Source organism: Capsicum annuum, chromosome 12, assembly GCF_002878395.1.
Source record: "Capsicum annuum cultivar UCD-10X-F1 chromosome 12, UCD10Xv1.1, whole genome shotgun sequence".
NCBI lineage: Eukaryota > Viridiplantae > Streptophyta > Magnoliopsida > Solanales > Solanaceae > Capsicum > Capsicum annuum.
The window spans coordinates 216,851,620-216,864,490 of NC_061122.1; positions in this window are offsets into that span (position 1 = coordinate 216,851,620).

The following is a 12,871-nucleotide window of genomic DNA, read 5'->3' on the forward strand; positions in this document are numbered from 1 at the left end:
TGTCATCTTAAAAAAATTAAGGCAAAAGGAGTATAATGAAGTTGAGGTCAAAGGTGAGTCACTTCTAGAGTAGTAGTGATTGTTGCATGGTTGCTCTTTAAAGTCTATTTCACCCTTGAACATTGCATTTCATGTTGAGGGAGGTTATGAGAATAACTTTGCCCATGTATGAAGAGTTATTTGGGATAGTAACTAAGCTTGAAGTCATTATAAACATTGCATCATAGAACTTGGGCATAAATGTTCATTGTCTCATGGTGAGAGGTGGTGTTGCTTGAGGACAAGCAAAGCTTTAAGTTAGGGGTGTTGATGAGGGGTGAATTTACCACTCATTTGCACTTATCATTCGTGCACACTACTATGATTTGGACATATCAATGAGACATATTTGTGATTAAATGCGTTAATTTCCATATTTTTTAGGCATATAGGTTCTGACATGGAAAGATATGGATGAAAGCAAAAAAGAATTAAAAAAAAAAAGAAAAGTACAGCTGAAAGACCTGAAGCCAAAACTAGCCTCAATTACCGCGATCGCGGTTTATGGGCCGTGATCATGGCCAGTCAATCTAAGTCAAAGAAATGCAATCGTGGTAGCCACGATCACGGACAAGCTTCAACGATCGCGGCTACGCATGAATGTGTCTAGAGGCAGTTTTTTAATTTCACTCAGCTGAAATAAATTTTTTTTTAGGCTAAAACCCTTTCTTTGGCATACTACACTCTTGGAAGATTTTGAATTTGAAGTTCTAAACCCTAATTTTGGCAACAATTGTAATTTTGATTTGGAGACTTTGAATTTAGCTAATTGAAGAATGGATGCTATGAATAATCCCTATGGTATATTTCTTTCTCTTTTCTTCATGAGTAGCTAAACTTTTATTGCCTTGGGATTATGTTGAACTAAGGTACAATTATGTGTGGGTTGTGATGTATTTGTGTATATGTTAGTTTGTAGATGATGGGTTTCACTATTGCTTGGTTTAATTAGTTGAAATTTTTGGGTGAAAGCCGCAAATACCCAAAATGGGTTTGTGGGTGAAAATCCCAAATTCTTGAAATCTCACTCCATCCTTAAAAAAGGGGTTTGAGTGAACTCTTGAAACCCATATCATCCTTGAAAGATGTATATGGATGACAAAGCAAGAGTGGATAATTGATGGATTTAATCTGTTAATTTTCACTATCTTAGACATAAGGGTGATTAGGAGGTTGACTATGTCTTGGGCATCTTTCTAGAAATAGGGATGTCCAATCGAGGTAATAGGTGATTGTACTTGACACACTTGTTAGGTACCCAAAAGGGGTCACGAGTGATATTCTTGAAGGTTTGTTGACAAACTAGCCTCAAGGACCTTCAACTTAGCTTACCACATCATTGATAACTGGAATATACACTAAATCTTCATGCACCCATACATAACTTGTCCTTAGGTAGACATAATCCCAAGATTCCTCTCATATTGATTTGAAATCACAAGAGTTTTTTTAATTTATTGGTTTGAGTTGTTATTGATGAACACTTATCAAAACCAAACCCCCCACTTTTATTTATAAATTTTGTTTTATTCACATTGCGGGTAACTTACTAGTAGCATTAAACACCCATAGACTAGAAGTATTTTTTGAGCCAAATGACCAAAAAAGACATGTATTAATAGACTTTTACTACTAAAATCGATTTACAGGGAAAATTTATTTTAAATAACTATAATAATATTTTTAATTAAAATTTTATTTTATTTTATTAAATATCATCATTAATGATATTTTTAGATTTATTTAAAGAAAATGAGTGAAAATAAAATAATAATATATAAATCATAAAAAAAATAAAGAATAAAGATGTAAATATGAACTATAAAATTTTAGGCATAATACATAAACAAGACCTTTAACTTGACATCAAATTATAACTATGACCTTTAACTTTTCTCATACACAAGTAGGCCCTTTAACTATACAAAAGCTAAAAAAAAAAACACTCTACTCCTACCTGAAAAAATGCGCGATTACACTCAAAATGATACATGTAGGAGTAAAAATTAGAGCCTCCAACAGTAAAAAAAAATGCTTAAATGACTATTATACCCTTAATGAATCCTTTATATATATATACCCTTAATGGTTTATAAAAAAAAAGGGTGTGTGTGTGTGTATATATATATATATATACACACACACCCTTTTTATAAATCAAATTCCCACTTTATTATCTTTTTATTTTCTCCAACAACTCTAAAAAAAATTTAGAAAAAGTAACCCAATTAGGAGAAGTATGATCAATTATCTAGTGCTCTTCTGTTTCTCCTTAAGACGATGGTGTATGCTTCATTTGTATATCCGAAGAGCTAAAAGTTGTAAAGAAATTATGCAGATTTCATGTTGAACGAATTCTATTTTGTGAAGCTTCAATGGAAAGTTTCAATAATTTTTCCTTAATTGAAAGGTAATAAGAGATGAAAATTTTGTAGGATTTTCATTGGATTTCACAACTTCTTCTAAATGAACCTTTCAATTTTCATCGGACTTGAATGTTATTTTAAGGAAGGCAGCCTTTAAATTTTTTTAAGAAAAAATCTAAAAAGTACATGTATTTGTGATGGTAGTATATTAAGTTTTTTTTTTAATATCTAAAATCTATGTGTATCTTTTTTATTAGGTGGCAACATTTGGTTGGAGTACTACTCTACGTAGGAGCGATTTTCACACATTTGTATTGCAAGATTGAAGTATTTTTTTGTTCAGCTTTTACTTGTATACTGACAAAGTTAATATCTAAAATATACATGTATCTTTTTAATTAGATGGCAATATTTGGTTAGAGTACAAGTCCACATAAGAGCTATTGAGTTTCATGCATATGTGTTGCAAGACTGAATTATTTTTTTGTTCAGCTTTTGTATTATTAAAGGTCATAATTATAATTTGATGTCAAGTTAAAGGTCCTGTTTATGTATTATACCAAAATTTCAAAATCAAACTTATAAGATATGTTAGTTAATTAATAAGGGATATATATATATATATATATATATATATATATATATTGTGTGTGTGTGTGCGCGTGCGCGCGTGTTTTTGTGTATGTGTGAGAGAGAGAAAGATAGGGATATTTTTGTTATAAAAAAATATTTTTCTACTTTTTTGAAAATTAGAAATTTTCTGCTTCTTCTCAGAAGTAGAAAAATTGTTTCTACTTTTTTTTAAAAGTATTTTTGCAAGTTAATCAAACACCCTTCTTTTTAAAGAAGTGTTTTTTTTTTTTCAAAATAAGTGCTTTTGAGGGAAATAAGCAATCCCAAAGTGCTTTTGAGGGAAATAAGCAATCCCAAACAGTGACTTGGTCTATAATTAATGAAATTTTAATTAAAAAATTGTATCCGAATTTTACAGTCAATCTGTGCCTTTCTAAGAACTTTTCAAACTTAACGAATTGAAAAGTCTAGAATAATAAATATGTGACTTGACTAATATATTAAGAGTGAAGCGTTGAAACACCCCTATACTTGATGCGGGTTATTACTTTCGTTTCCAAACTATTTCCAGTATTAAAAACATCTCTATCCTTGACTAGGTGATTTTAAAAACACCCTTATACTTGACTAAGTGAATTTTAAAACACCCCTGTACTGCGACATGACATAGCAAGTGATCTCAAGTCTTTCTGAATGCGTGAAAGGCTAAAAAAATATGTTATAGTCTTTACATCCCAAAATCTCCTTTCGAGATTATCAGGTGACTGTGAAATTTTTAGCGTTATCGAATTTGCACATCTGCAAAGAATGATCATTAACACAATAGGATGAGAAAGATTGCTATAGACTAAACAATTTAACAATTAAAGAAGAGAAGAAAAAAATTGGTTCAAATTTTAGTTGAATTTTAATGGAGGAGAAGTTAGACAAGAAGGGAAAGACTATTGTAGCCGTTTTGGGATGGTAGAAAATTGTAGAAAAGAGTAAAAAAAGAATGAGATTATTACCATTTAATGCTTATGTGTCATTTTTTAAGCCTTTCACACGTCAATAAAGACATGAGATCGCATGTTATGTCATGTGGCATATCAGGTATAATTCGGAGACTAAAGTAATAATTCACGTTTTAGTGATGTTTTCAACACTTTCTCATATATTAATATTAATTTCATGTTTATTTTTTCAAGGCATAATACATCAGCATGCCCTTTTAACTTGGTTTCTGTTCACATGTATGACCTTCAATTTTAGATGTATATAATTAAGCACTTAAACTTGTATAAAGTTGAACAAGTAGACACATACGTTCTAGATGACATAATATATGTAGAATTTCATGTTGGATGAATTGATCACGTAGGATGCCAGATAGAAAGCATGTGTCTTCTTGTTCAACTTTACATAATTTAAGTGCCTACTTGTGCATATTTAAAGTTGGAGGATATAGATAAAGTTGAAGCCAAGTTAAAGGACATATTTATGTATGATATAATACATAAATAGGATTTTTAACTTGATATTAAATTATAACTACGATCTTTAACTTTGTCAGTATACAAGTAGGTCCTTTAACTATACAAAAGTTGAACAAAAAAACACTTCAACCTTATAACCCATATGCGTGAAACTCAATCGCTCCTACGTTGACTAGTACTCCAACCAAATGCTGCCACTTAATTAAAAAGATACACGTAGATTATAGATATTAACTTTGCCAGTGTACAAGTACGCCCTTTAACTATACAAAAGCTGAACAAAAAAATACTTCAATCTTGCAACACATATGCGTGAAAATCTCTCCAATGTGGACTAGTACTCCAACCAACTGTTGCCACCAAATTAAAAAGATACACATAGCTTGATCTCAGATCACATCTATGATCTCCAACTTAGGGTGTGCACAAGTAGGCGCTTCAACTTGTATAAAGTTGAACAAATAGACACACGCGTCCAATGTAGCATAGTACACGTAGGATGCCATGTAGGACAAGAATTTTCACGTAGGATTCCACATAGGACGTGTGTGTCTACTTGCTTAACTTTGTGCAAGTTTAGGTGTCTACTTATGCATATCTAAAGTTGGAGGTCATATATCTTATTTGAGTTCAAGTTAAAGGACATGTTTATGTATTGCGCCTTGTAGATATTAAAAAAAAAATTAATATATCACCATCACAAATACATATACTTTTTAGATTTTTTCTTAAAATAAATTCATCAAAGGTTGCCTTCATTAAAATAACATTCAAGTTCGATGAAAATTGAAAGGTTCATTTAGAATAAGATGAGAAATCTGCTGAAAACCCTATAAAATTTCAATCTCTTATTCCCTTTTAATTAAGGAAAAGCTATTGAAATTTTCCATTGAAGCTTCACAAAATAGAAGTCATTTAACATGAAATCTGCACAATTCCTTTAGAACTTTTAGCTCTTCAGATATACAAATCAAGCATACATCATCGTCTTAAGAAGAAACAGAAGAACACTAGATAATTGATCGTACTTTTTCTAAAAAATTTGACTTGTTGGAGAAAATAAAAGAGAATAAAGTGGGAATTTGATTTGTAAAAATGGGATATATATTTAAAAAAAAAAGATTCATTAAGGGTATAATAGTTATTTAAGTATTTTTTTGATTGTTGGGGGCTCCAATTTTTACTCCCACGCGCGTTATTTTGAGTGTAATCACACATTTTGCCAGGTAGAATTAAAATATTTTTTTATTCAGTTTTTGTATGGTTAAAGAGTCAACTTGTGCACAAGCAAAGTTAAAGGTCATAGTTCTGATGTTAAGGTGAAGGTCCTATTTATGTATGCCTTTATATATTATGCCCTTTTTCAAAATTCTCTTTGGTGAAATAGATATGCATTAAATAAAAAGATGTTCTTTATGTTACAAAGCAAGGCCTAATCAGGCACAAAAACATAACAGTTGTGATTAGTATTTCCATTACTGGATACAAAATGGGTGGATGATTTTCCATTAAAATCTTTCCAAAAATTACTCTTACATTAGATGGTGGAGTTGCAAAAACATGTAGCTTGTCAAAAAAATCCTGCTCTGAGCCTTGCTTTGCCATCAAGTCCGCTACCCTATTCTGCTCACAGTAAGTGTGATAGAATGGAGGATTTCCCAAGCTCCTCAGTAGAAACCTACATTCATAGACAACTGAATCATAAAGTAAGTTTCCATAGTGAAGCATGTTTATAATTTCCTGTGAATCAGTGTAGACTTACAGAGGTTTGAGATTTTGCTCAAAGACAAGCTTTAGGCCCTCTCTCAAGTCCAAGAGCTTCATGAGATTATTGGTGGCATGGGTAAAGCTTTTGCTTAAACCTACAACCCAATCCCCTTTACAATCGTTGTTGACTCCTCCAATCCCACCCCTTCCAGGGTTACCAAGGCAAGATCCATCAATGTTCAGCTTGAAATGGTTGGGGGTAGGAGGTAACCATTTGATGGTGATAATGGTTTTGGGAGGGACTCATTAAAGTTATCTAAGTGATGGTATTCCACTGCTTCAACATGAGGTATACTAAAGCAAGGTTAGGAGTTGGTGTTGTGAAAGTTATTGGCATTCCTTATTTTCCAGAGATGCCATAAGCAGAAGGGAAGGAGAGAACTACAGGGAGTGTTATTGTCAAAACAATCCTTCTTCAAGCTTTCCCAAGTGGAGGACCAATTATTGGTGTCAAACATAGAAAGCTGAAGTTGGATACTCCCTTATATTTTTGGATTAGTTTTTGCAAAAAGGTCTTGGCTAAGTTACATTTAAAGAAGATGTTTTACTGATCTTCCAGAGCAGAATTGCAGCAATGACAAAGATTGGTAATATTCAATCCCCTCTTAAAGAGGGTGACTCTAGTGGGCAGACTGTTGTGGTGCATGATCCACACAAAGATTTTGATTTTATCAGGGACTCTTAGATGCCAAATTCAGTTGGAGGAGGTGTGGACTAATTGGGAGTCAGTCTTAAGGTTGGTAATATGGTGGTAAGCACTTTTACAAGGGAAGGTACCATCCCCCCCTAAATCTCCAAAGAGGAGTATCCTAGCTAAGGTGGTTGTTTTGAAGGAAGGTGTTCTAGATATTGGAGACAATATTGGGGGGGATATCAAAATATAGGGGAGTGAAGTCCCATCTCCCATTTTTTTAAATATCCTTGACCATAATAAAGTCAGAAGTGTGAAAATCTGGCCCTTGAAGAATAGAAGAAAGGGGGGCATCCCAGGGATCCATATATCCTTCCTAGCTCTAACTTTGGTTCCATCCTTGATGGCCCAAAATAAGGCATCATTACAGAGGTTTCAATATTTGTTGATGTTGTCCAAGTTTTAGAAGCCTTGTTGCTACCCTTTCTTCTTGTCCCATATTTAGATATGAGAGTGTTGGCCCAAAGTGAAGTGGGGTTAGAATATATTCTCTAGCCCAGGTGGTAGAGAAGGGCTTCATTTTTAGTGGTAGCAACCTGCATGCCAATCCCACCATCTCTTTTTTGGAGGGTGATGGTGTCCCACCTAACTAGGTGAATTTTTTTTTAGCATCAGTAGTGCCCTAGATGAAATTCCTTTGGGCTCTGTCAATCAGCTTATGTAAGTTACTAGGTAGGTAAATATATTGCATTACATGATTGGGGATACTGGCTAAGGAGGACTTAGCTAGGGTTACCCTACCAGCCATGTTAAGTAACTTGGTTTTCCACCCAGTTAACTTACTGTTCAGATTGTCCATAATGAATTAGAAGTCCCTCCTCTCAGGTTTTTTGTGTAAGATGGGGAATATTAGGTATTTTTCAAAGTGGTTAGAGGGGTGTATTCCTAAGATAGAGAAGAGATTTCCTTGATCTTCCAGTCCATAGTTTTTGGAGAAGATAACTTTGGATTTTGCAAAGTTGATTCTTTGCCCAGAATGAGAACTGAAGCTTTGGAGGATTCTATTGATAGTCTGGCAATTTCTAATGTCAGCTTTAGCAAAAAGGGTGAGGTTATCTACAAAGAAGAGATGAGATATGGATGGTCCCCCTTTAGAGATGGATATGGGGGTTCACTAAAAGATGTCAACCTCAAAGTTGATCCTCTTGGAAAGAAGTTCCATGTAGAGTATGAAGAGGCAAGGTGACATGGGGTCCCCTTGTCTAATGCCCCTGGAGGGGTTGAAGAGGTGGTCTTCCTTCCATTAACAAGAATAGAGATGGAGGAGGTAGAGATACAAGAGAGGATGAGTTATATGAGGTTCTGGGAGAAGTTGAACAAGGATAGGGTTGTCTAGTAAAGGACCACTCAAGTCTATCAAAAAAATTTTCAAGGTCAATTTTGAGGAGCATGTTGGACTTCTTACCCTTTATTTTGGAGAACTGACTAACATATTCCTGGACAATGATGACATTATTATAGGCCCTTCTTTTAGCCATAAAGCTAGCTTGAGTGGGGCCAATGATGTTTGCAAGCAAAGGTTTCATTCTGGTGGTTATAATCTTGGTGATGATTTTATACTGAGTATTACAGAGGCCTATGGGTCTGAAGTTCTTTAGAGATGTGACATTTCTGTATTTGGGAATGAGGAAAAGATAGGTGGAGTTGACTCTGGAGTCCATGGAGTAAGAGGTGAAGGTCTCCTGACAAAACTTAACTAGGGGAGGGCCCAGGATGTCTCAAAACTTCTGGTACATAAAGGGGTGCATGCCATCAGTCCCAGGAGCTTTGTTGGGCTTAAATGAGAAAACAACACTTTTGACCTCTTCAAAAGAAGAAATAACCTGTAAGAGGTCATAATGGAGGGAGATGATAGATCCTAAGGTAGAGGGGTTGGATTGGGTAGTGAGGTATCCTAAGGTGTGCTCAGAAGAGTATAGGTTAGCATAGTAGTTGGAGACAGTGTTGGCAATATCCTTTGGCTGATAATGCTAATTTCCACTTGCATCAATAAAGTAGTTGATCATGTCCCTTCTCCTTCTATTGAGGGTGGAGGTATGAAAGAACTTAGTATTTGAATCCCCCTTTAACAGCTAAGAGATCCTGAACTTGAGCTTCCAGAACTCATTTTTCAGGGTAAGGATATGGTTGAACTTTTTGAGTAGATTGTGTTCAAGACCATACAGGAAGGGTCTTGTGGGATAATTTTGGAATTTTTGAATGCCAACCAACCTTGCAAGAAAGTGCTTTTTCTTATTGAAAATGTTTCAAAAAATGTGTATGTTCCAATCCTTGGACTTCTCCTTAAACTCAGAGGTGGCTATAGTAATGCAGGACAGTTAAGGAAGGATTCTCTGATCAGATTGGGGAAGTCATGATGATCAAGCCACATGGATTTAACCCTGAAGGGTTTAATCTGGTTGACAGAGGTGAAGCCTAGGTTAAGGAAGAGAGGGGAGTGGCCAGAGTGGGTTTTAGGAAGATGGGTGATAGAAGCCTCCGGTATAAGTGAATCCAAGTATCATTAGCTACGAATCTATCAAGTCTTTCCAAAATCAGGCCCTGCCTATTCTTATATCTCATGTTAGACCAAGTGTATTTACTTCACCTAAAGCCTAAGTCAATAAGCTTGTATTGATTTATACAATTCAAAAACAAGTTAGACCTATTAAGGTTTATCCTGGAACTACCAAAATTTTCAGCAGCTCTAAGAACCTTATTGAAATTACCTCCTACTAACCAACTCTTACCCTCAGGTGAAATAAAATTATCATAGTAAGAAGAGAGTTGGCCCCAAAGCTCAATTCTAGAGTGGAAGTCTATACTGGCATAAATGATACTAATAAACCAAGAAGAAGGGGGAACTAACCTTGACTTTGGCATGAATAGATTGAAGAGGGATGAAGACAGAGGTAATGGAGATTGAGTTATCCTTCCACATGATGACAAGACCCCCTGAGTTGCCAGTTGCTTCAGACTGGATATGGTTATGGAAGCCCAGCTCCTCACAGAGGTCTTGGTAGTCAGTCATTTTGGTTTCCAGTAGAGCAAGAATGCATGGTTGGTGGATACTTACTATGTCTTTACAATGTTTTCTTAATTCAGGGTTCTTATCCCCCCTAGCATTCCACACAATACAATTTTTTATTTTTGATTGAAGGGGATGAAGGGGTTCTGTTGTAGTCACCTTGCCCTTCCCCTTAGGATTGGAGATGGCTGTTAGAGAGGAGGTCTTCATTTTCTTATTGGGAGGGGTTAGCTTGACTCTGGGAGGCTCTTCTCTCATAGTGTTTGTTGTATTTGCTCTTAAACCTAGGCCTGTTAACCTTAGGGAAATCAGGATGATCACTATCTCCTGAACTAGCTCTGTGAATTCTAGATTTAGAGATTCTTTCAGATTGAGTATTTCTGTTCTTGGGACTCTAAGTTGGGATAGGAATTCTTCCATGTCCCTATTGCTTGCTCTCAGGGCTTCCAGAGCAATCAACCTCTATACCCTCTTTAGAGTGAGGTGAAGAGAGGTTGTTATCAAGGATGGAGGTTGTGTATGGCTTGGAGAGGTTTGGTACTCCCTAGTAGGAGGTGCAAAAGCTGGTCCCAAAAGCATCAGGGCTAGGTTGTGAGGTGGGAAAAAAGGGAGGCTCAGGCTGAGATGGTTCATGATGCTGGCTAGGGATTCTGTTGTCAACTCCTCCTGGTAAGCTGAGTTGATATCTTGGAATAGGGTGGCCATCCAGACGTGGACCTAAATGTCTGTAGTCCATGGTTCAGGCTCACCATGGCTAGTTGGCAAGGTACCGAGGGTCCTGAATGAGAACGGTGCCTTGTCTCCCTTCCCATTCTAGGTGCAGGGGCACAGTTTGGTTGGATAGGCATACTTCGAACCAAGAAGTTGGTTGATGATTCGGGGATAGAGGAGTTGTTGTGATAGTTGTTTGGCTGGAGCTTGAGGAGTTCATAATTGCTTTCTTTAGAATAGCCACTCATGTTTTCCTCAGGGTATATAGAGTGGAGAATGTTGAGAGAGGGGAGCTGAGAGGTTTTCCCATAGGAAACACCACTAGCATTGAATGCATTATCCACGCCTTGGTCATTCACTATCACATCACTGCGGGAAGTAGAAAGGTTTCCCGCCGTCGGGACTTTAGGCTCATCATTGCCTAAGTCCAGGTGTCCTAGGGGGGCCCCATATTGGGAGTCTTCTTTCCTTTTAATTTCCATTGGGAGAGAAGAGGTAATATTTGTAGAAGTAGGATAATTTGGAGAAAGGGGGTCGGATATATTAGGATCCGCTTGGGCCTTTGTTTGAGGCCCATAAACAATATGAGAACTGGGCTGCTGAGCAGGGGTATTTTTGGTTTGTCCTCTCGATCCCAATAGGATGTATCTGGGCCTGATCTTTTTTGGGCCCATTACCCGCCCTGCTGGGGGCTTTAGCACCGGGATATTTTGAGGATTTCCCTTGGACCGGCCCATTAGCTGTAAAGCCAGATGGGATGGGCGTAGTGGACTTTTCCAGTGAAAATGCCAGTGTGTTAGGGTTTACAAACTCACCTACCACTACATCATAGGTTTTAACCTTTACGATGGGTGCTCCCTTGGTGGTTGCTTATAGATTTTTTGTCACCGTCTTCTTCCTTTTGGCAAATGAGACTGTTTGTCAGTCGCTTGAGTGACTTCTGTCGTTGTTTTATCCTCCGATGAAGGGTAGTTGGCCTTCGATGTAGTTGCCTCGCCAGGGTGTTGAGATTTATTTGGCCGGATCGAGTAAGAGTAAATGGTCATTGTGTGACCTAGGCGTCCACAATTCTTAAATAGGGCCCTTTCCCTCGTAAAGGATGGGCTGTGAATGGTGGCCAATGGAGATTGAAGTTGTAACCGGGGTGTCTAAAGGAATTTGGACACAAGTTCTGGCGTATCTGCCCCTTAACGCCGGTGATGTACATGCATCAACCTTCAACAATTTCCCAATTGTCTTGCCAATCCATTGAAGGATAGAGGCGTCATAGAGCTCAGTAGGCAGGTACGGTAGTCTGATCCAGATGACTGTTGAATCCACCTTCGATTCACTTAGCATGAAGTTGGGTTCCTATTTTCTTACTGAAATGAAACTACCAGCTATAAACCAAGGTCCTCTATGGAGAATTGAGGATTGGCTCTCCGGTTTGGAGAGTTTGATGGTAAAAAAGTCCATCCCTAGATCTATAAGGCAAAGTGGTTCAGAGAGATTCCACAAATCTTTCAAAATTTTTTTGAGGTATTGGTGATTTAAATTGGATTTGGTGGGTTTGATAATGACGGAGTAGCACCATAGCGCATAAAGGCGCTGCTTATCTTCCTACGAAAGTAGGATTTGATTCCCGATATTTTTCGACACCTTGTCCATACTGAATTCTGTGGTTCCCACAGAAATAATTGGGGTTTGAATTTTCCCGACGGCGATATCTTTGTAAGAGGAAGAGGTTTCCGCCATAAGGATTTCTCTTGGGGAACTGGTTATTGGGGGATTTGGTAGGAGGGGTGGATTCAAGGTTGCATCCATGGCGGGGTCGATGCCAAGGGTGAAAGAAAGGGGTTACAAAGAGGGTCTTTCTCTCTCTCAAATCACTGTTGATCCCTTTTTCAATATATTAATGTATAAGAAAATAAGTTTAACCCAAAAAAAAAAAGGGCAGAGCGAAAGTCAAAGCATCTTATTGCATTAATTTACATGCCTATCATTTTCATTTTCCATTTTGCATATACTTCTCATTTCCTCTTTTGGTGTGGGAACAAACAACATCATTTGCTAATACTATTTTGATTGTTGAACAATTACTAATTGACATATTGGTATGTTGTCGTAATTTATTTTTAAAAAAATATTATTAAAAATATATTACAGTAAACTTTTTTTATTTTTTTTTATGAGGAGTAATTTGTTATCGATCAATAAATTTTTTTAAAATATTTTTGATCAAACTTGCCAAACAAGCTATTAA